We start from the raw sequence: 6148 nt of genomic DNA on the forward strand, positions 1-6148 counted from the left end.
CACCCTGCTCAGAAGCTACGCTCTCGGGTTGATTCGTACAGTTATGTCAAGGCTCTCGTAAGATTGTGTCAGTGTTTAGTTGAGGTCGAGGTGCTCGGATCTGCCGTGGGGAGATGGTCTCGACGCACCGAGTTGCCCGGCAGAGGAGAGTATCCGACGGAGACGTCTCCACGGACATTCTTGGTGGAGTTCGGCCTGTTCCACTCCAACTCCCAGTTTATACCGGCTCGTCAGTTCCCGGTGAAAAAAGAATCGACTGGCGCCCGCCTGGCTTGCGGATGTACGAACGACGGGTGGACGGCCGAAGGTAACGTAGGTCGGTTCTCGAAGATAGTTCGTTCTCGTACGTTTTGCTATCGGTGTCGGGTCAAGGAAAAGAATAACGTTACAGTATGTATTGTAACGTATTTTTTTCTTAACTCGATACCGATAACGCAAAATCCGAGAATGAACTATCATCGAGAATCAACCTTTAAAGAAATACGTTACAATCTTTATGCATTTCTAAAAAAAAGGGACTTACAAATTTTATTTATATGCCATTTAACATTTTCGACAACGCAATATATTTTTCTGATTAGCGACATCTTAATGCCTTTACATTTTATATCTATGAAAATATAGATTTCAGTGCTTAGAGCTTCTATGTCCCGTTGAACAACAAAAACTTATGATATCCCCCAAAAAACACTTACGTGTAAAAAACTACGCCAAGTACAGAAGTGCTGTGTATTCCTCTAATAAAAAGTATTGATATCACATTATTGAGGCCAAGTTCATAAGTCACTACATGTTTGCCTATTATATGATTTAGCACTGGCCCATCATTTTAATTGTATTTTCAAAATTTCTTATAACGTTTTCACTACTCTTTTACATTACTACTGCTTCCCGTAGTTGATTATGATTTAATGGTCAATTAATAATTAATAAAACTGTAGATAATTCCTTATCGAGTACTACTTGGCGGGTCCGTGCCAGGAATTCCAAAGTACTTACTTTGAACGTACTAATAGTATCCTAAAACTATATGTGTGTTATTAAGCTTTTACCGTGATTATTTTTGACGAGTTATTGTGAATGAGCTGTATACATATGAAAAATTGACATTAGTTTTGAGTTTGATGACTGGCATAATGAACGCGAATTTATGTCAAGAAATGCACGAATCCGCCAAGTAGTACTCGATAATGAATCACCTAAAGTTTTATTAATTATTAAATGACCATTAAATCATAATCAACTACGGGAAGCAGTAGTAATGTAAAAGAGTAGTGAAAACGTTATAAGAAATTTTGAAAATACAATTAAAATGATGGGCCAGTGCTAAATCATATAATAGGCAAACATGTAGTGACTTATGAACTTGGCCTCAATAATGTGATATCAATACTTTTTATTAGAGGAATACACAGCACTTCTGTACTTGGCGTAGTTTTTTACACGTAAGTGTTTTTTGGGGGATACCACTTACAATTATTACTAAAAGTCGAGTGATACCAAATGTCTTTTATACTTACTTCTAAGTGGGGATAGACACTTAATTTTCTTAAAAGTTTAACAAAATTGCTCTCTGACGTAATTAATTGTACTTCGTTATACTATTTTCAATAGCTATGGAACTTCTTGGTTCCGCGGGCTTGCAATGATCGAGGTTCTATTATACATTAATTTTAATAATTACAGCGGGTTACATTACAATTGTACAGAAGCTCTTATACCCGAACCGTTCACTTACCTTTTTTCAGCACTACCCCAGCAATCGAATCATTAAATTGAGTAAAAATCACGGAAGCAAAGCACTTAATGTTGACTTTAAAGGAAGACAACGCTGGACGTACGAGGTTCGTTTCGTAGCGTATAATATTTTATCTTGTCCTCATTAGCATATTTTGCTATAAATTTCTCCACGAAAAAAAAAGTTTAGGTAATATCGTAATATTTCTGGCTCTCAAATCTATACGATATTTCTAATAAAACTTAAACTAATTTCAGCATTACTGTATCGCTATGGTAACGATATCAGTATTATTAACTTGCGACAGCTAGACTAAGCATGCGGATTAGCTGTGACAGCAAAATCAAGAATGTCTGGGATAACAAAGCTTTGATTAGTTATTAAAATCGGCACTCAACTACACTTTGCGTAGTGACACAAAACAAGAGGTTAGAATAAGGTGAATGACCCTATTATTGACTAACTAAAACCTCTCACCTCCAACCGTGTAATTCATAATGATAAACAAGGATATATTTTGCAGATTATTTTCTCTTGGATTTGCCTTACACTTACAGATAACAATTTAAGATCCCTCATAATCGTGCAGTTTAATCCCTAGTTGATTTTTTATTATTTTATTTTTAAAACTGCAGTAAGTATGTACCTGGCTTATAGTACATGAAGCAGCAGTATTTTATTTGAATAGAAAAAAATAAATAAAATTCACGTTATACAAATAATCCATAGAGAGAGAATCGGGCGTGCCTAGAAAAATGCCCAGTTCCCGGCAGGTCAACGCACTTGTCATGGCGTTGTCCATCGAGGTATTTAAGCTATGTATTCAAGTATGGTAGAATTATGCTAGAAAGTTGATCCTACATTTTTTAATACCTAATAGAAAGAGCTCAATCAGCTTCTTATGCTGGCTCGAAACAAAATTTGTTTACCGTCTAGGTAAGAGATATTAATTAGTAAAGTTGGGCAAAATTAAGGTGGTGGAGGAAAAATAGTTGTATTCAGTCAGATGTGACTGACTAGATTGCCCAAGGAAGTCATTTTGACTGCTTCTTAATTTCAATTAGAAAAACAATTATGTATACAGGGTGTTCGTTATGAAACGCACTGTAGTAACATTGTTGCATTCCTTGTCAAATTCTAAAGAATACGTGTATTTTCATTTTTTATTTCATATATCAAAATTTCGAGATAATCAAGGTTGAAGTTGCAGTAATACGACTAATCAAAACGCGTTTAAACAGAGCGTAGATGACGTCGCGAGCCAGCCCGCAAGGCCTGCTTACAGGAGGCCAATAACACTAAGAGTATCATCTCTTGTATCTTACTCAATTACATGCAGATAAACAGGGACACAACGACGATACTCTTAATGTTATTGGCCTTGCGGGCTGATTCGCGACGTCATCTACGCTGCGTTTAAACGCGTTCTGATTGGTCGCATTACTGCAACTTCAACCTTGATTATCTCGAAATTTTGATATATGAAATAAAAAATTAAAAAACACGTATTCATTAGAATTTGAATAGAAATGTAACAGTGTTACTACAGTGCGTTTCATAACGAACACCCTGTATAATGACACAATTTTTTAGAACTTTGTGACTTTTTCTACAACATATAAATGCGTTTATTAAAAATTATAGTTACCTCCCCCCTCCTTTATTTCCTATATATGTATATACACTACTATACTTAACTCCTCCAATTGTAATCATAAACCGTACCTTTTCATTTGTAATTTTTACCATCAAAACTCGTATTTCTAACTATGAAACGTGTCAAATTTATTCAAATTTATTCACTATAATTTACCCATTTATTTTACAAATGGCACGGATTCGATTAACTAAAAAATATAACTAACCTTACAAAATTTATTTTTATAACTAGAACTTGACAAACGTTCACGTGTAATCACAACAATAATATTTTTTCCGTGTGAAACGTTTACTGTTAAAAAAAATGAACATCATTTACCGTACAGTTATTGATAAATTACTATTAAACGAAACGCATGCGGCGGCTGTCTCTCTCTCTTGCGCGTGCTCTTTTCTCTGCCCGTAAGCACTAGAGAAAAAATGACGGTGCTGATTTGGGCGTTCAGTAAAGGTTTCCCCTCCAAACGGACAGTACTAGATTCTGATTGGTTGGTTTCCTTACGCTTACTTCTTACGTGTTACGTTATTTAATCTGTGAAGGGCTTAAGCATTACGATTTATTTATCAGAATAATTATTATTTGCTAGTATTAAATTTATATTTCCATTTGTTTTATGAAATTTAACAAATTATATATGGCTATTGATTTGACTTTAGCCAAACTCTACCATACTACCTTAAATATCGGAGACACCTGTCCCCATCCTCTTCCACCACGTTCTCTCTCCCTATCAAATTTGGCTTCTTCTCCTATTTCGCTTTTCAGCACTAATTTTTATATAAGTTCATATTTCCAAATCATTGCCCTCACCGTTTGCCAAATTGATGCTCCGTCTCGAAATGAGCTAGTGAGGACTGTGATGTTCCGTTGGAAATTTTCAGGACGTCCATTTACTTACCTTAAACTCTGATATCCGTAACGAGGAGTGAAACGAGGGAAAAAAGTTCATAAGGAGCACGTGCTTGAGTGAAGTCAAGTGAAGCGAGACACAAATATTTTCGTAACATTTTTATCTTTTTTTCCGTTCATATTCTCGTTTTTTTTTTCCCCTCCTTATGCAGTTACCCATCTCAGACAACACGGATGGGCCTATTTATAAAAAATTATCGCTCTACTCTTAACCTTCCATTTTTAGGCTTAAGATGTCCAAAAAGAGCATTCGTTCTTGAATACTAATAATTGGTCAATATTTGAGTTCAACGCTAGATTACTCTAATAAGTCCAGTAGGGTACATTATGTGGTATAGGTTTATATAATATAAATGTATAAAGGTGAGTGATTGACGCTTGACGGATTAGAGTACTCTAGTATTGGGCTTTACTATTGACCTAATACTGACATTCAACAACGAATGCTTTTTTGGACAACATAAGCCTAAAAATGGACGGTCAAGAGTAGGGCGATAATATTCTAAAAATGGGCCCTTTCGTATTATCTAACGATTTCACTTCGTCACTTCTACTGTTTTGAGTTTCAGCAATACTGCTATGCGCGCTTCACTCATTTCTTGAGAAGCAGCGGTTTGCAACAAGCGCGGGTGGTTCGACGGCGACTGATTTAATCGACGCAGCTTTTAGCGACGGTTCAACTCGTCGCATATCTTATAAGTTAAAGCAGCCACTCTTTTTCGCGTCTTTTCCCGCCATATCGCATCTAACGCAAGAACTTGGTTGCTGCAAGCTCGGTCGATAGCTTAAAAATATAACCAAAGTGAAATATTCTAGAATTAACAAATATATCTAAATAATAGCAAAAGGTAGCCTCACTAAAATTAGGAATATACATGTTGACAAATACTAGAAGTCAATCGTATACTAGCAGCGGGTTTCTTTTTCTAGTGTGAAAATGAGTCGCTATTGGAATCGCTTCCGAGGAACGAAAATTTCGCTGCAATACGTAGCGATCTACAAGTCAAATAATTGTAGACAACTTTTAACAGTTTACAAAAATATTGCATTATGGAACCTACACACGCGCGAAACTCTGGTTGTTTGCAGCTAATAGTGATCTAATCCTAGCTTACTTAATGGAAAGCTCAGCTTTCTTTATGTATTGGGTTGACAAATTAGTTCGTTCGTACCGAAGACAGCTTCTACGCCTAGATAACAAAAGGTTGTACATAGTGCATATTTCTTGATAGTCATTTCCATGCGTCCTAATGGGAAACATTTCATACGCTACAGTTAAAAATTTGTAAAGTACACCCATTTGCAACAGAATTTTATGCTTTTACATGACCGTTATGATAAGATCGTAATCCGCATAGATTCGCTCGTCGCAGATGTTCTATCGACGTATGGACGTTCCGTGAACGTCTCACAGAAATTTGTTGCTGTATTGGTAAGTCTGACTGGACAAAACCAGAATCCCAAAGAAAAGCCGGAAGACTTCGAATTCGCGTTCGGACAGAGTCTATTCGATTATAAAGGGCAATAACAAGGTACAAGGATTGTGAGACTGCCGCACAATCCCGACGACTCACCGAGTCACCACCCCGGCAACGTCCTCGACGTCGCTCGATAGATTTGCGGTCGAATCGAAGCCTTTCTGGATGCAAACAAGGGTTGGATCGTTGACGAGGAATTCCAGAGTAGTGAACACTCCCACTATCCTGTTCTTGTTACGGCTGCCAAGTACGCTGAATTCTCTACACTCTTCAGTGAACCGTAGAATGAATTTATTTCCCTGACAATGAGATATCCCGTTATTTTTTATTTTTTTATTTTTCAACGTTCTATACCTGGGAATT

This window comes from Cephus cinctus, unplaced genomic scaffold (genome assembly GCF_000341935.2).
Source record: "Cephus cinctus unplaced genomic scaffold, Ccin1 Ccin1_scaffold1295, whole genome shotgun sequence".
NCBI classification, from domain to species: Eukaryota; Metazoa; Arthropoda; class Insecta; order Hymenoptera; family Cephidae; genus Cephus; species Cephus cinctus.